The sequence below is a fragment of the Chelonoidis abingdonii genome, chromosome 2, assembly GCF_003597395.2.
Source record: "Chelonoidis abingdonii isolate Lonesome George chromosome 2, CheloAbing_2.0, whole genome shotgun sequence".
NCBI lineage: Eukaryota > Metazoa > Chordata > Testudines > Testudinidae > Chelonoidis > Chelonoidis abingdonii.
The window spans coordinates 11,553,792-11,577,439 of NC_133770.1; the positions used below are offsets into that span (position 1 = coordinate 11,553,792).

Genomic DNA, 23,648 nt, shown 5'->3' on the forward strand with positions numbered 1-23,648 from the left:
TAAGCCAGAGGCTCTTAAGTAAGCAATCTACACCATAAGCAATATGTTGGGGCAATACTCACTGGTATTTCCAGCACTCAGAGATGTACTGGGCAGCAAGGACAACACAGCCAGAGTTGGGGAGGAGACAGTTTTGTTCTATTCTCCAAACCAGATGAGCCTAGACAACCATTTTCATGGAGCTATTATCAGCATTACCACTGGCACTTAATATGAACACTACAACTGAATGATATTCAAGAGCGGATAACGTTCTATAAAAATGCATTTGTTCTGATATATGTTCTATAAGGGAAATAGAATGTTTTACAGCGGATAACAATTCTATGAGAAACAAACCTAGCTAGTTGAATTTCTACAGTTAGAAATGTGTGTGGGTTTTAAAAATAAATTTCTTTGCTAGCATTAGTTTAATATTGGCAACGCCATCCAACTGGGTCTAGATCAACTGTCTGAACAGGTACGAAAGAAAGCAATGTTTAGACTATCACTGTGCATACTTTTTCAGTGGGATTTTGCAGCCTGGACATACGACATCTCTATAGGAAACCTGAGAAAATTCAACAGCAGAATATAATGTGGGTGAGATACTTCGTATAAATCAAACACATTTCATCTGTATGGTTTGTTTCAGTGAATTCACAGGATGCCCATAATTTTACTTATGGATGATCATTAACAAAGACACCGGTGAGAATTCCTACTGTGAACTATCTGGGCTCAGCTTTGCCTTTAAGGCATAGATCAGTGTTAGACTAGAGCAGAGCTGTAGAATTTCTCCCAGAGTGTATCTGTTGCTGCTTCCCTCTGAACAGCTGTTCTGCCTCTTAAGCCAATGCTCATTGTAGTTCAAAGACTTCAGTTCTCTGCTATTTGGCTCCATCATTCATACTATGGGAGGTACTCTTGGCTGAATATAAACCCACAGAGGAAGTGGCGGCAGAAATGTCCGAAGCAGTCAGCGATTCAAGCTAGACACAGCATAGGTGGTCAGTTGGCCATCAACTCTGATTTATGAAAATGCAGTTTTCTTCTCAGCAGGAAAAAAAATCTCTTCAGGATTGTGCATGTTCCTCACTGTTGAGGAGAAAGTGAAAGAGGCCCACATATAGACTTGCAATGTTTTGAGCCAACTTGTAGCATCTGGTAAGGAAGCATGGTGAAAGTTCAACTTTTACAATTTTAAAATATTGTGCACAAAATTTTTAAATTTTGGTTGCAGAATTCCCCCAGCAGAAGATGTTCCTAGAAGACTCTCCAGTGTTGGGGTGTGTTTATACAAGTTGTGTGTTTATTATGCCAAAACTTTTAATATTCTCCGGTTAAAACCTGCTTCATGGCTCTTGAAGTGTAACATAGCAAAACCAGGTTTTTTATTTAATGGATTTGTGCCTGCTGTCATCATTTCAGATAACGAGTCCTACTTGTGTCAGCCCACCACAAAGTAGTCTACATGCCTACAATGAGACTTACTACTTGAAAGTCCAGTACACCTTCCTGTTTTTGTAACTATTTATCTTCACTAAACAGGCACAGATGTAAAACTCACACAGTAATTCTATTCTGCACAGTCTTATGATGCATCCAAAGATTGGCATGAAAACTATCCAGTATTTACTGACCAAAGGTAGATCACCCTTTATTCACAGAATGACCGTTAAGTGTTTGTCCCAAAACTCTCCTGGACAAATGAATACCATCATGTTTAATATTGCTGAAGGAAATCTCTGTGTGAAGTTATACTTTCATAGACATTGGTGCCTTCAAATAATTGGGGAGTGTCTGGACTCTAAATATTTTGCTAATATTCAAATTGCTTTAGCTAGTTTGATATCGCAGCTTTAGCATGTTTATCAGTTTTAAGATTACCAAAACAAAAGGACCACTGTCCAGGGTGAAGGTAATGGGTTTTTTTTTCTGAATTGTCTTTTAACAAAGGGACATTTTTAAATGTAGAATGGTAAGTCTTGGATGTTTTGTAACTGACAAGCTATTCCCAGACATTTCTACCCATCATAGCCTAAAGTTACTGATGGATTTTTCTGAGGGTACAGAGAAAATAAGAGAAGAACAGCTTCAGCTCAAAATCAGAACTTATTTTTGGTGCTTATGTCTGTTTTGAATTTACCAGCTTAGAGCATTCAGTTGTGTTTTTAATTTACTTTGTGTATTTAGGATTGGTGTTAATTGGTCGTTACATCACTGGACAGCACCATCCAAGCAGAAAAGGAAAACTAAGTGAGCATGTCACATCTGACATGCTGCACACTCATCCTCACCCCATGACTGCTACACCTTGGCACACTTGTACTTCTTGGGACACTTTGCACAAGTCAATCATTTATGTCCCCTAATAATCAGAGCATGCACATTTTGTAAGCTCGTATATGGAAACCTTTCTCCGCAGCCATCATCACAGTAGGATGCTGGAGTGATCTGTTGAGTTCTTGGTTGAGGAGTTAAGGATGAGGCCTTATTTTTTCTAAGAATATCATTGGAATTCTCAGCCAGTATAGCTTGGGGGAAAACCATCTTAATGCCTGGGATATTGTTCTGTACAATACAGGCTCGTACAGTAATGAGAGCTCACAACATTACATTGTGCACTTGATCTAAGATTCTCTCCCTGCATATTGTACAGGTTCACAGTCCGTGAATCCTTATCAGACCCTTTTTTCTCTGTTAAGCTCACTAGATTTAGGCATGATACCTGCGGGCTGCTAAGGGGCAAACATAAGTAAAGTGTTTGGAGAGGAAAAAAATCCTCATACAAATCAAGAAAAGAAATACAAATCAGGAGATTGTAGGCCAGGGATTGAGCACTCTTTTCAGCTTTAAGTTCATTATCTTTCCATTTAAATCCTTGCATGTTTTACAAATAAATGCACCAAAATGCTTTCTAAGGCTAACCTTCCCCTCATTCTCTGGTGGCACACATCACAGCAGGGTATAAAGAAGCTGGCTGATTTTTTATGAGAATGTCACAGGGTCGGGAGGGAAGCCACATCTCCTACATTTGAAAAATGGTTTCTCTGGCTCTCAAGAATGAGCTATGTATTTGTTTCCTCCTTGATCCCAGAATTCCCTTACTGCAGATGAGAAGGAGAGTGCACAGTAAGCAGTACTACTGGAAGGAAAAGAAACACCCAGTCTCTCGTCAGGACCTATGTGTCATAAACAGATAGCTAAGGGTTAATGTTTCTTTTACCTGTAAAGGGTTAACAAAGGGAACCAAACACCTGACCAGAGGACCAGTCAGGAAACCGGATTTTTCAAAAACTCAGGGAGGGAATTTTTGGGTGTGTTTTTCCTTTGCCCCTTTGCTGTGTCTTTTGTCTGGCTCTCAGCTATGAGAGGGATCTTTTCTATCTTCTAATCTTCAGTTTCAAAGTTGTAAGTACAAAGGTAGAAAAACAATAGGCTGTTATTGGGGGTTTTTTTGTATTTACATGTGTGTAGTTGCTGGAATGTTTAAATTGTATCTCTTTTTGAATAAGGCTGTTTATTCATTTTTCTTTTAAGCAATTGAACCTGTATTATTGTCAACCTTGATACAGAGAATATTTTTATGTCTTTTTTCTTTCTTTTTTATATATTTTTTTCTTTTTAAGACTTGTTTGAGTTTTTTTTCTCTCTGGGTAGGCTAAGGAACGAAGGGGAGGGAAATTCTCTTTGTGTTAGATCTACGGAGGGTGAATCTCTGCAGCACCAGGGAATTGGTGGGAGGGAGAAAACAAGGGGGAAGAGAAATAGAATCTTTTCTGTTTCCTTGTATTTGGTTGTCTCTTTGTGGAATAGAGGAGACATGCTTCTTGGTATTGTGATGTAAAGAGGTTGCATCAGTATCTCTCAGTTTAGCCCAGAGAGGAAATTCTGGGTGGGAGAGAGAGGGGGAAGGGCATTGGGTTATTTCCCTTTGTTGTAGACTCAGGGCATCTGAGTCTTAGGGGTTCCCCAGGGAAGGTTTTGGGGAGACCAGAGTGAGACAGGCACTGTAAATCCTGTCTGGTGGCAGCGATATCAGATCTAAGCTGGTAATTAAGCTTAGAGGATTCATGCAGGCACCCACATTTTGGACTCTAAGGTTCAGAATTGGGAATTATGCTTATGATACTATGTTAATAATCATCAAGGTGAGATAAGGGAGAAGTATTCATGCCTGAAGGCCTGTTTCCATCTTCTCCTTGAGGCAGGGAATGCTTTGGGGTGGCTCTGGGTATGACTATACAACAAAATTTAGTCTACCTAAGTTACTTCGACATACAGCCACTGCAGTAATTAAATCACTTTTGCACGTCCACACTATACTCCTTGTGTCCATGATGTGTGTCCTCACGAGGAGAACTTGCACCAATTTAACTGTCAGAATGGGGCATTGTGGGACTACTTCTGAAAGCCAGCAACAGTTGCTGTAAGCAACACAGGATCTATACTGATTCTGCATGGACCTAACTATGTCAACCTAAGCGCTACACCTCGCATGGAGGTGGAGTTATTAAGTTGGCATAGCGGGTGAGTTACATCAGCAGGAGCAACATTTCAGTGTAGATGCTTACAGAGGTAAGGTGGTGTAAGCTGCCTCGCGTCAACCTATCTCTGCTGTGTAGACCAGGCCTCTGTTACCGCTCCAGACATTCCTGCCATGTCAAGCTATCTAGGGATATAAATGTGCTGAAATGTGCAGGGAATTAGGCTTCTGTAAATCAGAGACAGAGTTGCAACTGGTCCATGCATCCACCATAGAAGTGCCTTGTCCTCCTTCACCAGAAGGATAGTTGCTGTGGAAGAGAGCAGTGAGAGGAGAACACATCCAGAGAGGTTCTGAAGGCCTCCGCTTGGGCTGGTCAAAGTTTTCAGATAAAAACAAATTCCCTTTTTACCTCAAAATCAAAAAGGTAGCTTACATTAGGTACTGGTCAGCACTGATTCACATAGCCACACAAAGGCTGCCTTAAACGCTGAAAAAACCTGACCTTCTGCCACTCACTTCTCTATAAGGATGCTGGGCCTTTTCCCTCCTCCTGAAAATCCCTGAGGGGAAAAAAGAGTTTTGGTTTCCCTTTCACCAACCTTGGTGCACACCACATACTGAATGGCACTGACTCAGTCAACCACACAAAGGCTCCCCCTTTCATTAAGGAGGTACCACATGCACTGGAGGCCAGAAGATACGTCAAAAATGAAAGGATGGTGCCTCTACTGCTCATTACAGTCTGTGCTGCTTATTTTGTTCATGTATTAAGCTGCAGTGGCTGCAGCCTCTTGAGTGACTAAGAGGGAACAGAACACAGCTGTTACATGCTGGGGATATGTGGACATTGACAAGCTTGGCTGTGAAATTTTAGGTTCCTCCATCTCTTTAGTTGTGAGCAAAGGGAGGAAAGATGGAAAAGATCACCTGTCAGGTGAAAACGTGGAGTGAGACACTTTGTCTTAGTACCATTGGTTCTCCCTACAGACAGGGTGTCAAACGTCAGTCCTGGTCTTTGATTCACATTACATGCACACACGTACCGTTATAATATCAGCGTGCACACACATTATGATGATTGGCATTCTATAAATACATTACATAGCTTGAGAGGTAGCATGACAACATATAGACAAGGTAGATATATAAATAATGATGATAGAAAAGGAGAATTTAACTTGCAGTTGTATCTGTTCTCATTTTCCCTTGTTTTTTTTTTCAAATGTGGAAGCAAGAAACCTCCGATGGATGGATTTCTGACAATGGCACACTTTGGCTGCAGCAAGAGAGGTATTTGGGGTATTTGTTTAAAATGTTTAAACTGAGTTAGAGTTCTGATACAGGAGAGGAAATGTAGGATCATATCCACAGATTGGTTGTAAATATCTTCATATACAGACCACAACATCCTATCTTACATAATTTACTATTATGCCTAAGCCTCTAAATCTGCCACTGTAATACTCCAAGGATGCATGGGGTTGATTCTTCTACTCCAATACAAAGCCCCAGTAGATGCAATGTACAGGGTCACTCACCTCCCCCTTGCCCCGGGCCAGGAGTGGGAGGAGCGGGATGGAGGAGAGCTGGGGGTTGGTGGGGCTGGGCGGTGCCATGCCCCCCCCCCAAATGTTCCACCATGCCCCCCCAATGGGCGCACACCCCACAGTTTGGAGTCCTCTGTGCTAAAGGTCTCAAAGCAGTAGAGGAGTACCCCTGGGGCACAGGTCTGCAGTAGGAATGATTCTGAATCACACTATTCTAGAGGCATTGCACTTCAGAAGGCACAGTGACTCTCAGGAGCCTCGTGATCCAGTGTAGTACTGTTGGGAGAAGCCGCATATGCTCTCCACTGAGCAGTGGACTCCAGGGAGAGCAGGCTTGTGAGGAGGACACAAGAGAACTCCTTTCACACGTGCATACAACCATCCACCCATCTCTTCTGGAATACAGTCAACCTTTCATAGGCTGACTACTAAGTATTCACAGTCACGAAAATATATGAATATTATTACAGCCTGTCACACCCTTCCTGAGAGCTAAGAGCAGCAGATAGTTCAGGTGACTAGAATGACTTGGTTTGGGGATAAAGACTTTTGCTTAGACTAAAGTGTGTTAAATGTGTTTAATATTTTAGCACAGCTAAGCAATCATCACTCTGGACATGTTTATGTCTCATGTATGAAGTAACTTCCATTGTTTTCACAGACTTGACCATCTGAAAGATCCAGATCATCTTGAAATATGCATCTCAGCAAACTGCCCTTTTTTCCTTCCCAAAGCTGATTGAAAGTGTATTGCAGGAGTTAAGACAGGAAAACACCTAGATTTGCATGTGTCACTTTTGCTTTTGTTTTGAAAGAAAGAAGAGTTACTATAACTGGAATCTGCTAAAAAACACAACCCAACTAAACATATCAAAATGTCTCGGTTGAAATTAAATAGATTTAAAGTTGTGGGATTATATAAGCATAAGACTGATCAGTATTTAGAAGGAATAATTATGTATTAGATATCGAAGTAAGGAGGGCTTTAATGCAAGACTTGTAGGCTGAGGCCTGCTAGATTTTAGTTAAGCTATTTTAGGCCTTGGAGATAAATAAGTGACCGAAGAATAAGCTGATGCCCTAAGATTATGGGAAGAGAGGTGCCAAGGGGTAATATTGCAAAAAAAAAATATTGCTAGAAGATTAATTTTTAAATAATAAAAATGCTGTAGAGGCACATCTGTCTCTAACATGTGTCTTAACCACAGGATACAGGTTTTGCATCAATGCTAATAAGAATAAAGGGAACCTACACAACCTATAGGAATTGGAGTCACAGACTCATAGACTCATAGACTTTAAGGTCAGAAGGGACCAATATGATCATCTAGTCTGACCTCCTGCACAAAGCAGGCCATAGAACCCTACCCATCCCCTTCTATAAAAACTCCTAACCTATGTCTGAGTTGTTGAAGTCTTCAAATTGTGGTTTGAAGACCTCAAGCTGCTGAGAATCCACCAGCAAGTGACCCATGCCCCACGCTGCAGAGGAAGGCGAAAAACCTCCATGGCCTCTGCCAATCTGCCCTGGAGGAAAATTCCTTCCCGACCCCAAATATGGCGATCAGCTAAACCCTGAGCATGTGGGCAAGACTCACCAGCCAGCACTCAGGAAAGAATTCTCTGCAGTAACTCAGATCCCATCCCATCTAACATCCCATCACAGACCACTGGGCATACTTACCTGCTGATAATCAAAGATCAATTGTCAAAATTAAGCTATCCCATCATACCATCCCTTCCATAAACTTATCAAGCTTAGTCTTAAAGCTAGATATGTCTTTTGCCCTCACTACTCCCCTTGGAAGGCTGTTCCAGAACTTCACTCCTCTAATGGTTAGAAACCTTCATCCCTTAGGTTTCTACTGGACACCAGACCAATAAGGAAAAAGAGGGTTGACTCTTTCATATGCATGCACAGAATGTAGGTATAGGCAGAATCACATTATAAAAAGGGATTCCCAGAACAAGAAAATTGAGCTTCCTGTGGGAAAACTCCAGCAGGAACCATCCCTCTACTGATGATCAAGCCATGAGAGAACCATCAGACTAACACTATCCAGGAGGATGTGAGTATGTCTGTAGCTATAACTGGTGCACTGCAATACCTAGAAGTTGTTTATTCTGTGACGTACATAATTTGTTGCTAACTTGAAAAAAAGAGAGTGAACCTTGTTCTTCAGATTGTATGTGTCACCTGCCTGTGGTTTCATGTGTCCCTATGAACTCTAGATCTAAAACAGGCAGTGCTAACTCTGTTGAACTCAAGACCTAAGCCACCAGAGCCGAACCCTCGCTGGTATAATATAATATCACTAAAATTAACTTTAAATAAAAATAGACGCTACAAGGGTAATCTCAATGAGTCACAGCTAAGAATGCCAGATTCAGGACAAACTGTTGAAAAATAGAGTGGACTCACCTTTTTCTGGTGGTTCTTCTGTCATTATATTATACCAAACCAGTAACAAAAGGAAACATCTGTATCACCACGGTGGTTAACAAGAAGTCAGAATGCAGACTCCTTAGGCATTCCAGCCCTATTTCACCACCCAGACACTGGACTTGATGAGAAATGGTTAGTGTCAGTGAAAACTGATTTAGTCAAATATAGGGTCCTTCCAATCTCAAGAGATCAGCCACTTAGCCAGGTCAAAATATAACTCCGATCTTACCCAATAATCACACTGTTGCCAATCCTTTAGTAACTAAAATCTAAACCTTTATTAATAAAAGAAATGAAGAAGAGAGTTTAAAATGCTTAATAGATCATATATCTACAATCATTGCAAAGTCCTTATATCAGGTTTGTAGCAGTGATGTTATAGACTGCTGGCTTGTAAAGTCTCTCTGGTAACTTCCAAAAGGTTGGAAGGTCCTCAGTCCATAGTTCAATATGGTCCTTATAGTTGTAAATACACAGTCCAGAAAATCAGGGCAGGAAAGAGGCAAAACTGAGACATTCCAAGGGTCTTTTATACCCTTTGCTGTGTGCCTGGGCTGGAAATTTTCTGTTTCAAACAAAGCTCACTGCCCAGTTTGTGGAAAGTTACTGGCACAAGGTGGAGTCCAGGGTCACAGGAGTATATCACGTGTCCTTACTTGGCTTGATGACTCACAGGGGGTAGCCATTGGCCCCTGGGAGGCTGAGGCCTTCCCAGGAAGTGCCATCTGGGCAGACTGAGTTTCTTCTCTGGTCCATTGTTAGAGTGAAGTGTCCTTAATGGGCCATCAAACTTGAATAGTCCATTCACAATGTACTGGCTAAACAAGATAAAACCTATCTTGTGGGTGGTACCCCAGGAACAAACATTTGAGATACTGGTATATAGCCAATATTCATAACTTCAGACACAGCGATGATACATGGATTTAAAGAGGATAATCTTATTGAGTCCATCAGAATTTTTCCATTGACACTTAGATGACATACTTTGCACAAGATTTTTTGCAATTGTCTAACAGTGGCAATATCAGTGATATACGGGGTCATATTTCAATCAGAAAGCATCACAAGGGGCAAGGATAAGTGCTTTAATCTTGCTGTCATGTAGCCTTTTCTTGCATTTGTGTGGGACAGCAGCAGATGGGATCATACCAATTAATACCCTGAGCTCAAGGCTTTGCTGTACAAACAAACCTTTCCTGTGGTTCCTAAAAGAAAGCAAACAATTCTCATCAGCCCTCAGATGGTGCATTGTGTTTCAAGTTAAAGAATCTCAAAACCTGAGTCAGAGTTCTGCTGAAGCCAGTGTTTTGTCTGCTTGCCACTGTCATAAACAGATAGCTAAGGGTTAATGTTTCTTTCACCTGTAAAGGGTTAACAAAGGGAACCAAACACCTGACCAGAGGACCAATCAGGAAACCGGATTTTTCAAAGCTCAGGGGAGGGAATTTTTTTGGTTCTTTGTCTTTGTCTGGCTCTCAGCTATGAGAGGGGATCTTTTTCTATCTGTAAGCTTCTCATCTTCAGTTTCCCAGTTGTAAGTACAAAGGTAGCAAAACAATAGGCTTTTATATGTTTTGTTTTGTATTTACATGTGTGTGTGCTGGAATGTTTAAATTGTATCTCTTTTTGAATAAGGCTGTTTATTCATATTTTTCTTTTAAGCAATTGACTCTGTATAATTGTCACCTTGATACAGAAGATATTTTTATGTCTTTTTCTTTCTTTTTTATATAAAGCTTTCTTTTTAAAACCTGTTTGAGGTTTTTCTCTGGTTAAGGCTAAGGAACGAAGGGAGGGGGGAAATCTCTTTGTGTTAGCTTGACTAGGTTTGAATGCATAGCCTCAGGGGAAGAAGGAGGGGGGAAGGTAAATTGCCCTCTCTGTTTTGCATTCAAGGAGTTTAAGTACAGTATCGCCCAGGATAACCCAGGGAGGGGGAGCTGGGGATGAGATAAAGAGGAGACAAGGGGAGGAGGTTGTTTTCCCTTTGGTGTGAGACTCAGGGCCTCTGAGTCTTGGGGTCCCCCAGGGAAGGTTTTGGGGAGACCAGAGTGAGCCAAAACACTGGAATTTTTGGCTGGTGGCAGTGATATCAGATCCAAGCTGGTAATTAAGCATGGAGGCTTCATGCTGGCTTCTCATTTTATGAATGCTAAGGTTCAAATCTGAGTAGGAAGCTATGACAGCCACCCAAACTGCAAATCAAGCCAGAATCACACAAAGCTTGACAACAAATCATGGGGTGACCCTGGCTTTGGGAAAGGAAAGAGAACTTTGTGTTTAACACAGCTGAAATCTAATAATTGGAGATATATCTATGTCCTAGAACTGGAAGGGACCTTGAAAGGTCATCAAGCCCCCTGTCTTCACTAGCAGGATGAAGTACTGATTTTTTGCCCCAGATCCCTAAGTTGCCACTCAGGGATTGAACTCACAACCCTGAGCTTAGCACCAAGCTATCCTTTCCCCCAAGAGGTCTGGCTTCTATTCCTGGCTCTGTCACAGACTTTCTTAGGCAAGTTACAAGCTCTGAACCTCAGTTTCCCTACCTGTTACAGAGGGGTTATAATATGTAACCCAATATTATATTGCCTCTAAGGGGCATTGTGAGACTTAATCTTAGAATGGCTTAAATGGGATGCAAGTGCTACATATGTTCTTTGCACAGGGATAAGTATCCCTATAATGTTTGTAAAGTGCTATAGAATCCTTGTAATGAAAGCGTTCCAGAATTGCAAAGCAGTGCGGTGAAACACAAGATTAGGTCACAGTTTTGCATAGCCCTTTTCAGGAATGGAGGGAAAATAAGCAAAGATTAATCTATAGTTCATGAATTCTCATTTCCAGCAGAGAGGCATATTATTCAAGTCCAGCATCAGATTTTGTTCAAGATTTCAGATCCTAAAATCAGTTTTTGCTATTCTGGGCAGGCACCCTTAATTTATAAAGGCTTTTTAACATGTAGAATGAATAGTTAATGAAAAGATGGAAGAGAGAGATTTTAACAAATTCTAACTCCAATGCACTCAGGAGCAGTTCTCTTTCCACTCCCTCCAGAAACAAGTAATATCCATCATTAATAAATCCCTTTGGAGTCTTTAGATGGACATATGTCCTCCTGAGTATTTGTTTGTTAGTTGTCTGGAAAATAATACTGTCCTAAGGGCTTTCTGATATTTTCCTTTAGGTTTAGGGATTTTTTTGACATGCAGGAAACACACCTGAGGTCCAGGTGAAAAAGTGGGGTGGCATAGCTCAGTGGTTTGAGTATTGGTTCCCCTAAACCCAGGGTTGTGAGTTTAATCCTTGAGGTAGGCCATTTAGGTAACTTGGGTGAAAATCTATCTGGGGCTTGCTTTGAGCAGGGGGTTAGACTAGATGACCTTGTGAGGTTCTCTGTAAGTCTTCTAAAGGCATTTTCTAACTCTTAGAAAGTTAGGGTTTATTGCAAAAAGTGACTCAGACACATAGCCAGATGAAAATAAAGATACAAAGAGAAATGCTTTATAGAGCCTTTTAATCTAGAGGGATACTAACACATTTTACACAGTCTGGGCCCAACCATGATCTCACACTCTCAGTGCACATCTGGACCAAGTCATTAGTGCTAAGCTGTGGTTAAATCAATGTGAGAAGAGAATTAGAACCTCCACCGCATTTAGCCCAGATCTACCACTGAAACATCCAGCCAGCTCCCTAGGTGATAGCAGTAGGAGCTGTACTGTAACAATGCACAACATTGGCTTCTAGATAATACTAAAGAAAGTCATGCCAGGATGGATTCAGCTAGATGGTAGCATTTTTGGGAAAGGTAAGGAAGAACACCATATCCAATTCCAGATGCAAGAGGAATTGAAGTATAACATGAGTTGGAATTTACAAGGAAACTGGGGCCAATACATAAACTCCTGCAAAAAAAAAAAATTGTAATAGGATCTTTAATAATCTCAAGCTGTCAGGAGACTAGGCCCTCTGAATTGCATCTTATCTAATATGCAGTGTTCTTTAATCCTATGATTGACCTTCAATCTAGACCTCAGGGAAGAATCAATCTGAGCCCTAATGTAAATTCACACCCCCTACAAAAAAACAGCTCTACCTCTATGAGATGACTCCACAACCTAGTCACCTGTGCCCTGATTCTCCACTGACTTGTGGAGACATTTAACACTTGTGCTGAGTCAGTGAAGATCGGATGCAAACCACTGTTCTGATGTAGCAGTACTTTGGGATGTCAGCAAGGACCCAAGAACAAAGGCAGTGGACAATAAGCCCTTTGGCTAAAATTTTATACACTGAAGGGTTTCACATCAGGCACTTAAATCAACATTTACGCACCTCCCATTCCCAATTAAGCTGTACATTTTCGATACATATAAATATCAAGCCATTTATTTAGATTATTATTGCAGATTCAGATAGTTAACTGCAAGTATCTAAGAATGTGTCTACATTGCATCAGAGGTTAGGTGTACCCGGGCTAGCTTTAATCTGGCGAGCACAGCTAAAAATAGCAGTAAAGACATGGCAGCATGGACCATGGTCAATCACTTATCTACCTAGGGTTCCAAGTGGGCTTGTACTACTCACACCAGGGTCCATGCCAACACATCTTCACTGCTATTTTTAGCAGCACTAGCTAGATTAAAGCTAGCACTGGTAAGCATGCCTGAGCTGCAATCACACTTCTGACTGTTGTGTAGACATACGTTGGGAAAATTTAGCCTGAGGGCTCATTTACACCCGCAAATTGAACCCGTTTAATTAAAGATGGAGGCAAACTCATCTGTCAACACTTATTTGAGTTTAAACCTGGCTTGCTTTGGTGAAGTTTACATCAATTAGGAATGGCGCAAAGTCAACTGAAACAAACAACTCTTAAACCAAAATAAGAGGGTCTGCAGCCTTTTGCATGAGTTTAACTAAGCCAGTTTAAGTTACACCAGTGCAATTCATTGTCCTATGATAAGCCCTTACTCTGTAGAGGTTGAAAAGATTTACCCATCCACTGACACTACAACGTTGTAGCAGAGTGGAGCAGCAGGGCTGTCCAATAAAGCAAGATCCAGTTCAGTGGGTCTTAAACAAAAATGAAAAGAAAATTTCTTTTAAATTTAAAAGAAGCAAAGAGGAAACTACCCCAAGAAATGCCATATAGGGTGACCAGCCAGCATGTGTGAAAAATCAGGACAGGGGGTGGGGGGTAATAGGAGCATATACAAGAAAAAGACCCCAAAATTGGGACTGTCTCTATAAAATCAGTTGTGTGGAAGGGACGAGGGCGGGGCTGGGGGGAGTATAGCTGCACCATGGGAGGAGCTGCCGGTGCGGGGTGGGGCTCCTGGAAGCAACAGCCTCACATTCTGTTCCTTTCGCAACTGTGGTTCCCAGGAGAGTCCTACAGTTTACTGAATACTAGGGTGACCAGATAGAAAATGTGAAAAATCAGGACAGGGGGTGGGGGGATCATAGGCACCTACATAAGAAAAATCCCCAAATATCAGGACTGTCCCTGTAAAATCGGGACATCTGGTCACCCTAGTGGATACCGATTTCTATCCGCAGATCCCTGCATCCGCGGATATACATTTTTATCTGCGCTGGTCTCTACAGATAAGCTTCTGAAAGCTGAGATCCTTATCTAATCTGGAAATCAGGCCAGAAGTGCCATAGAACTAGCCATTTTGATGGTATTTCAGCACTCCTGTTTCAAGTCTAAGCCCTACATTAGAAGTGCACAAAAGTACCAGTGTTATTGATATAACATCGTAAACCCCTGGTGGCAAGGCAGATATATGAATGAGCAGAAAATGCATTGTACTTGATAAAAGAAATGAATTCAAGATTTATTGTGAATGAAACTGGAATAGAAATAAACAAAAGTGAAAAAGAGAACAAAAGATTTATTTAAAAATGTGAACTCAGGTACCATTAAGAAGATTGAATAGACAAGTCAAGTCTTGGTCTATAGGGGAGCAGTAGAGATATGTCTTGAATTGCTATAATCATCAGTGTTTTCATATGTGACCAAGTAACCTCATGTTATTTCTATCTGCTTTTGTTGGAATCATATGCATTAATGCCATGGTATAAAAACTCACACATCTATCTCGTAAGAAGAGGGGAACATAAGACTTCAGTTTTCTCAAGAAAAATCTCTTTGCCACCAGAATAACTGCTGCCATCCATTTCTTAGTGTTGATCAGAAATAGTACCTGTTCCAACCAGCATTTCTAGACATGAATACATCAAGTAGGAAATGGGAGAATATTTATGCTTAAGGATTCAAAAAAAGCAGAGACTAGCTGTTCCAGAAGAGATGCAATTTCTGACAGGCATAGAGAATGTGTGAGAGGTTGGCAGAGTGCTGTCAGCATATCCAACACTTGCAGTGCCTGACCAATCTATGCTTTGGGAAGTCTCATAGCATTTATTTCTCCATTTTAATGAGCACCTACCCACAGAAAACTGGGCACTTTTGCAAATTTAAAAATACCCAGTCCAAAATAATAGACTATGTGTACAAAGTATACTGGCTTCAGCTGTGCATTAAGACCCAGACATAAGATTACTTCTGGGGGAATTCTGTGCCAAAAAATTAAAAATTCTGCGCCCAATATTTTCAAGCTCTGCTAAATTCTGCATATTTTATTTCTCAAAATAACACAATATAATGACACTGGTTTCAATTATTTTTGGTCATTTATTTCACAGTATCTATGAGCAAGTATGTCTGTAACAATACAGACAACAAAAAAGATTCAGGAAATGTTTTTTGACAAATAGATTCATTGCTAGGCATATTAATACAGAAGTCTAGTAATAATTCATTTAAACTACAATACGAAACCATATTCCCCGCACCCTCCAAAAGCAATGGAAAGGCTTGTGGGAGTCAGGGGTAATGGAGAAGCTGAGGGACAGGGAAGTAATTGCTGGAAAGGAGTCTGGGTGTGAACTTGGAGGGCTCATGGGTCTGGGTGGGAAAAATATGAAATAGGTTTTTTGGGGGGTGGGGAGGGATTGTTAGGAAGCTTCCCCCATGATGACCCTGGCTGTCCCCTAGCCTCTCCAATCCAGTCAGGCACATTTTCCCTTGTCCCCATGTGTCCCTGCACTCCCATCTGTCCTTTTACCCCCTGTCCACATGTGGCCCTCCACCCCCACTCAGACACCTCCTCCCTCCATCCCCCTGTGTCACTGCACTCCCTCCCCCTCTCCCCATGTGTCTCTGTGCCCTCACTCAATCACCTCCTGTCCCCATGTGGCCCTGCACCCACTCTTCTGTCCCCATGTGGCCCTGCACTTCCATTTTTGGCCCTGCGCCTCCACTCCCACTCCCTGTCCCAGTCAATCCTCTCCCACTAGCCCTTACGAGCCCCTGCCTGACTCCACAACACCCCTTGTATCCTGACCTGGCCTGACAGGCACTGTGAAGAAAGAACTACAGGCTCTTTCTCTTCTCTAGCTGGCCAGAAGCTGCTGCTCTGTTCTATAGCCATAACACCCTCTCGTGGGCGAAAGGCAGAACTGCAGCAACTTTCCAGCAGAAGCATTTTTTGGTGCAAAAAAATTAAAATATGTGTAGCTCATTAATTATACACGCATGCAGTGACAGAGAATTCTCCCAGGAGTACAAGATGCACTTAAGTTTGTTTATAGTTTCAACCATATGAATAGTGCCACTGATGTCAACCGGGGTAGTATCCTGCATCCTTTTAAGAGGCTCTGGTGCAGAGCAGCAAGCACAGCCTCCTCCTGCAATCCTGCCAGTTTCCACTGCCATGGTGCAAATCTGCAACATCCCAGTGCAAGGATTTGCATTTAGGCCCAATCTCATGCTTAATTTTAAGACCACGAGTGCATGCTTTGAGGCCCAGAGAGAGTAACTGACTTGCCCAAGGACAGGCAGAAAGTCTGCCGTGGAGCAGGGAATTAAACCTGTGTCTCTTAAGTCCAAGATGAGAGCCTTACCCACAGGCCCATCCTCCTATCGCACAACAATCCACCAATTTGCCCTTCCTTGCTCTCTCAGCTAACATTTCAGCCCAGCAATAGGAATCTCCTTCAGGTACCTGTTTAGGATACCATTATTTAAACCATCATAATGTGCTACCCTTCCAGAATCCTCAGAAGCAGCTCTGGAATTCCCATCCCAACACATGTGGGAAGTTGTATTACTATTCATGGTGCCCTTGTTCTTTCTTACTCTGCAGTGATGGTAATGAAAACTCTTGGGAAAACATTTAAGTGCTTGCTAATTGGCTGATTAATTGGACATTCACACTCCACATTACAAAAGAAGTTAGAGGTAGGCAGAAATTAGCCACTTGCTATCATGAACTATATGGAAATTGCGTTCTCCTTTTGCAACGTGATTTGGTGTCTTGCATGGGTTATTGATATTCTTTTGTAAAACAGTCCTGATTTTGTTGTTTTCCACACTGTACAGGCTAGTGGATAACTAAGAGGTAAGAAACTTTGTTTTTAATTATTTCTGTTCCCTCTCCTATATGGCATGTGTTTTTCATGATCAGACTTATGTCCACCAGGCTACCAGAATGCACATATTTCATAGACATTTTAGGATGACTCTACTATAATCCTATCACAGAATCTAGCATTCTGGCAGCAGAATGCTAGACTATAAGGTTTGCTGTACTGGAGAGACCATTGGTTTGTCTTGCCTGGCAATGTCCACTACCTGATGCTTTAGAAGATTTTGCTAATCAGTGATGGAGTTATTTTGGTTAAATCACCCCCTTCCAAATTAAAGTAGGGATGGATTTGACCCATTATTCTCCTAGCCCACTGAGTTTCAGTTCTAGTTTCTCATATACTAGACCCTCTATACACTATGATATCTCTGCTAGTCTTAGCTCCCCAAGATAAAAACTACCTCTGGAGGAAGTTTCCACTTTTAGAAATTCTCTTTAATACCACCATGTTACATCGGATGAAAGATGGAGCTCCGAAAGCACATAGTAAGAAAGTCCAACCCCTGGCTGAGTATTAGAATGGGACTAGCATTTGCTAAAGTCAGCTTTTGACAACTGCTTTTAAATTGTTCTGAGTTCGGCCTTTTCAACAATAAGTGAATACACACAACAGCTGAAATCTCCCAACAGATCTTCAGTTCAGTGCTGTGCGAAAGGGGACATATTTTCTATCATACACAGCACAGCTATTGACATTTTCAGTCGAGGCAGGTAATTGTCCCTGTGTTCACAGAGGTCCTAAATTCTCAGGTTGTGTCTATTCTTTCAATTCGGTTTAGCATCTGGGGTCTGTCTCAGCTGAAGTTGGATGCCGTGAGGACCCTCCATTTTCTGCTCTTTAGGAGGTTGCTATTTGCACTGTAAAATCATTTTTCTATTCATAACCACTTCTGAATCTTTGCATCACTTTGTCAAGAGTTTAAGTCCAATTTTCCTTTAAAATTGAATGTATAACAGCTTATCAGCTACCCGCATTCAAAACCCTTGAACGGCTCACTTTTCAAGACTTATTGCAAGATTGTTTTTATGTACGTGCATGGCATTTTTTATTTCTGATTTTGTTCTCTAACTTCATTCTTCATTTATATAAGAATTCTGAATATTCTCTAATACAGTAAACTAGCCATTGCTCAACTCCAAATATAGGGGAAAGAGTAAGACACTGAGGGCCAGATCCTTAGCTGGTGTAAATCATCTTAGCTCCATTTACTTTGGGACTATGTTGTTTTATCCCAGATAAAGACCTGGCCCAGTTCATTTGGGTCTAGAGCTGGTTGCAATTCCAATTCACTCAGTCTGTACCCTGCCCCCATTTTTTTTTAACATTGGATTTTTTTTAATAAATTCTGTATATAAAATGTAAATTGAAAACTTTCTCCAAATGCTTTGTCTGTCACTAATCAAAATAAGAATCTTTCCATTTAAAAAAAATTTCAAATAATTAAACAATCTCCTTAAACTGACCTCCAAAAATAATTTTTTAAAATGTCTTATTTGGAAAGCAGAACGATAAGCAAATAAATAAATAAATAAATAAGTCACCAAAACCAAAATGAAATTTATTTTGAAATTTAAAGGTTTGTCTTTAAATATTTATTTTATGTTTTAGATCAGCTGCACTTGGATCCACTCTTTTCATGTCCCAATCTATTCTATAGCACAAAAGTCTATGCTTTTGGTATTCTGATACCACTGAGAAGCAGAGGATACTAGACATTTCACAGAGCCTGTTCTGGTAAGATTTTTAACCTTGTTAACATGAAGTACAGAGATTTTGGTTAGCAACTAAGGTATGTATATACATATATATTTGTTTTGTGATAGTATCAAAAAGACCCAGTTCATAGCCCCATTATGCTAAGCATAGTACACTCAGGGGTTTGAGACTAGCCTACTAAACTCTAGGTTGTGAGTTCAATCCTTGAGAGGGCCATTTAGAGATCTAGGGCAAAAATCTGTCTGGGGATTGGCCCTGCTTTGAGCAAGGGGTTGGATTGGCTGAGGTCCCTTCTAACCCTGATATTCTATGGCATGTAGAGATAGACTCAGAGTAAAACTTTTTAAAAATACCCAAGGTCCAGATCTGCAAAAGGACTTAGGCCTTATCTACACTACAGAGTTAAGTCAACTTACATGAATGATCATGTCACTTTAATTACATAGATTGTGCACATCTACATGATTCTCTTGTGTCAGTGGAGTACATCCACAGTCGTTGCTCTTGCATTGACAGAAAGAGCATTGCATTGTGGGTAGCTATCCCACTGTACAACTTGCCACTGTCTGCCGCTGGGAGCTCTGGGGGCGGATCGCAGTGCATCATGGGGGCATGCTCACCATCCTATGATGCAGTCCCATCATTCCATAGACTTCTGACTTCGTTTTGTGCTGTTTTTCAACAACCCTTGTAAACTGTATACCCACAATCTCTTCCTGAAAGCATGGATCCTCAACTGCTGAACAGTCTGGTGATGAGCATAATGAACACAACATGGCTGGGCTTGCATATTTCATGAGCTGCAAAACAGAGAATGAATCAATGGTGTCTGTCCTACTCTGTGCCATGGAAACAATTCAAGACTGCCGCTGGCATTTGTGGAATAGCTGCACACACTAGGTTGTTGGTACTGGGAAACAGCCACTGAGTGGTGGGATTGCATTGTGATGCATGTATGGGATGACAAGCAGTGGCTGCAGAATTTTTGGATGTGCAAATCCACCTTCCTGAATTGTGTGCACAGCTCGCCCCAACACTGCAGTGCCAGGACACCAGAATGAAAGTTGCCTTCATCGTTGAAAATCGAGTGGAAATTGCACTTTGGAAGTTGGCAACTCCAGACTGTTATCAGTCAGTTACAAATCAGTTTGGTGGAAAGACCACCCGTGGGATTGCCGGGATGCAGGGCCGGCTCCAAGCACTAGCATTCCGAGCAGGTGCTTGGGGTGTCAATCTGCAAGAGGCAGCAGTCCGTTTGTTTTTGCCCCAAGCAGCGAGCTGAATTGCCACCGCGGACGGCAGGGGAAGTCCATGTGCCATTAGGGCGGCACGCGCGTTCCCACAGCGGCGGCAGTTCGGTGGCAGCTTCTATGTTCAGCTGTCCACAGCGGCACAGCTTCTGTCTTCTGGCTGAAGACAGAAGCTGCCACTGAATTGCCACCATCTCAGAAACGCGCGCGCTGCCCTAACGGTACATGGACTGTCCCCGCCATCAGTGGCGGCAATTCGGAGTGCTGCTTGGGGCGGCAAAAACAGTAGAGCCAGCCCTGCTGGGACACAAGTGCGCAGGGCCATTAATTGCCTCCTGCAATGAAGGACTGTGACTCTTGGTAATGTGTAGGAAATAATTGATGGCTTTTTGAGGCAATGGGATTGCCTAACTGTGGTGGGGCGATAAACAGAATGCATGTCCCAGTTTTGGCCCCAGACCATCTTGCGATGGAGTACATCAACTGAAAGGGCTACTTCTCCATGGTCTTGCAGGCACTAGTGATTCATTGGAGCCATTTCATTGACATCAATGAGGGATGGTCAGGGAAGGTGCATGATGCACACATCTTTTGGAACACTGGACAGTACAGAAAGCTGCACGCTGGGACTTTCTTTCTAGACCAGAAGATTCTAATGGAGGATGTTGAAATGCCTTCCCCTTGCTCTTGTGACTCATGAAGCCTTACATCAAGAACCTAGACAGCAGCAAGGAACATTTCATCAACAGGGTCAGCAGGTGTTGGAATGATCGTTGAATGTGCCTTTGGACAATTAAAATGTTGCTGGCACTGACTTTTTTAGCCAGTTAAACCTCAAGGAGGAAAATATTCCCATGGTCATTGCATCCTGCTGTACTCTGCATAATATTTGCAAAGCAAAGGTGGGAAAGTTTCCCTGGGGTGGAGCCCTGAGATTGATTGGCTGGCTGCTGATTTTGAGCATCCATATTCCAGGGCAATTAGAGGGGCACAGGGGGTGGCTATTCGAATCAGGGAGACTTTGAAGGAAAATGTTGACAATGATTCCCAGTAATGTGTCTAAGCATTCAGCCAGGCAATGTTTATTTGCTACCCTGAATGACTCCTGTAATGCTTGCTTCCTGAGCTTTAATTGTAGTGAAAAAAAAATGTTCCTGCCTATAGCCACTTTGTTTGAATGTTAGCACCAACTAACGTGTGTATGGCAAAAATAAAGAATTAATTTGTATCACAAAATAAAGTTTAATAACAGGACAAACCACATTTTCTTCATTAAACAAGGAACATGAAAATGAAGAACAGTGTCTCCATTACTACTCTCACAGCTGTGTGTAACTCCACCTTTCACTGAGAAATCAGTCCCTAGGGAAGGCGTGCACAGGGTACTGGGGAGGATTGGGAACATGCAAGGAATGTAGTGGGGGAGTTTAGGGAGGGCATGGAACAGAGTTCTGTATTGGCTGCCGGAAGTCTTGGGCATGGATGTGGTGACTGCAGCATGATGAGAGACTTGAGCATCTTTGTCTGGTCCTCCAGAAGCTTAATCATCTGCAACTGGTCATCTTTCCTTTTCAGGCTATCCAGCCTGAGTTTTTCATTAAATTGTCTACCTCCCCGCTCTTGTTTCACGATATGCTGTATCTGTTGACTGCAGCACTTCACAAAACATATCCTCCTTATTTCTCCAGGTATGTCGTCTTATCAGAGGGGCGTGTGGAAGAGTGATTCCACAAGGGCACATCAGCAGATGCCAAATAAACAATGAACAGAGGCAGTATTGTGAGTATGCTCACAGCTGTGAATCACATTTACATACACCTCTTTCTCACTGTCTCTTGGGTAGCACATAGGTTGGCACGAGTCCCAAATATGGTAAATTTGGTGGGAAGAGGCAAGGAGAAGGGGGAATTAGCAAGAAGTGATAAAGGCTCTGGATGGTTTGTGAACAGGGTTGCTACAAGCACCCAGGGAGACTATTCTGGATACTGTTACCCTTTTCCACAGGCCAGGGTAATCAAAGCTGATATCCCACTCCTAAGGTAACTCAGGATGCAAGGGTGCATCTCCTGCATCTCTGTGGCTTCAGACCAGCTCCGTATGCTGCTCACTTGTGTGCCTTTCTGAGCCCTGCAGAAATAATTGCCAGGTGATGCAGCAAACTTTTCTACAACAGGGTGAGAAACAAGGCAGATGACTACAGAGTACCTATAGGAAAGTTTCCTAGAGATCACTGTGGAGGATTTCCAGGACATTCCTGTGTACATTAATGAACTTTTTCCGACAGGCCCCCCCATTGTGTAGATGCACAGGCTCTGTTGTTAATTTCTGTCACTTATCCCTCCTCTATCATATAACCAAGTAAATGAGACCTCAATCTCCGCATGCCATGCAGAATCAAAACAAAATGAGCACTACTTAGCGGAGCTCCCCACTCCTGTATCATGGGCACCAGACCTGGAGTGCTGGGACTGGCTAGACCCCTCTGGAGTCAAAACCAGGTCCTGACTCACCACACCACTGGACGACCCTGCCATGTGCTCCATATTATCCTTCAGTTCCACTTCCTCATCCACCACTTTGTCCTAGGGATTGAGTCTCCTGGCCGCTGCCTCTAGTCCCCGCAAAGTATCCACGGGGCTCTTAGTGGTTAGTTTGCACTCCGCTGCCCTGAAGGTACATAGGTATGTGCCCCTCCCCCCTCCTTTAAGTCCGGGGAGTTTTTAAAATCCCTCTTCCTCTTTGCTCAGCGTGGACAGTTCATACAGCATCTTCCCAGCTGACCATGCCGGCTTTCTGCATCAGATGTGCTCCCACATGGAGTACACTGGAGCTGTTGGTTCTGCTGGGTCTATGGGGAGGGAGGCTGTGCAGTTGCAGCTTCACTTCACCCACTTTGATACCTACGGACTGATTGCTCGTGGCATGCAGCAGAAGAGGCATGAAGTGGACATGCAGCAGTGCCAAGCTAAAATCAAGGAGCTGAGGCACGCATAACAGAAGGCAAGGGAAGCCAACTATCACTCTGGTGCAACACCAAAGACCAAAGCAGTCAAGATGGGCACTGTGGGACACCTCCTGGAAGCTAATTAGGGCAACATAACCAAGCACAGTGTCTATATTGACACTGCATCACTCCAACTACATCACAAAAAGCCCTGTGCCTCTCATTGAGGTGGCTTTATTGTGTTGGCACAGAAGGGATTTACATCAGCAGAAGGAGTGTTTCACTGTGTACATCTCCAGTGTTTTGTGTAGGAAAGCTGACTTTTATTGACAAGATTATGTGGTGTAGAAAAGGCCTAAGGCACTGAACTCCCTTCGAGGGGCAGTGCTTAGAACATACCCCTCTCCTTGACTGCTACTGACTACCTTAGGTGGCTCCCCGTCTAGTGTGCTGGCTTTTGTGGATCCCATTCTTAGCTCTGGTCTACACTGGGGAGCAGGAGGGAGAAATTGATCTAAGTTATGCAACTTTAGTTACATGAATAATGAAGCTGAAGTCAATCTAAATATGTTAACTTACCACCATGTCTTCACCACAGTCACTCAACTGCTTCTGCTCCCCCATTGACTCCACTGTGCCTCTTGCAGCGGTGGAGTACAGGAGTCTATGGGAGAGCGCTCGAGGGTTGATTTATCGCATCTAGACTACACACGATAAATTGATCCCCGCTGGATTGGTCACTGCCTGCCAATCCAGCGGGTAGTGAAGACAT

General features: G+C 42.4%; 1 long non-coding RNA gene across 1 annotated transcript; it reads left to right on the forward strand.

Moving 5' to 3' along the window:
• Nucleotides 1–1,049: 1,049 nt before the first annotated feature.
• On the forward strand, nucleotides 1,050–7,234 carry LOC116834669 (uncharacterized). Its single transcript, XR_004376017.2, has 4 exons — nucleotides 1,050–1,146; nucleotides 3,080–3,168; nucleotides 5,703–5,761; nucleotides 6,680–7,234. It is a non-coding gene; the product is annotated as an uncharacterized LOC116834669 (long non-coding RNA).
• Nucleotides 7,235–23,648: the final 16,414 nt, after the last annotated feature.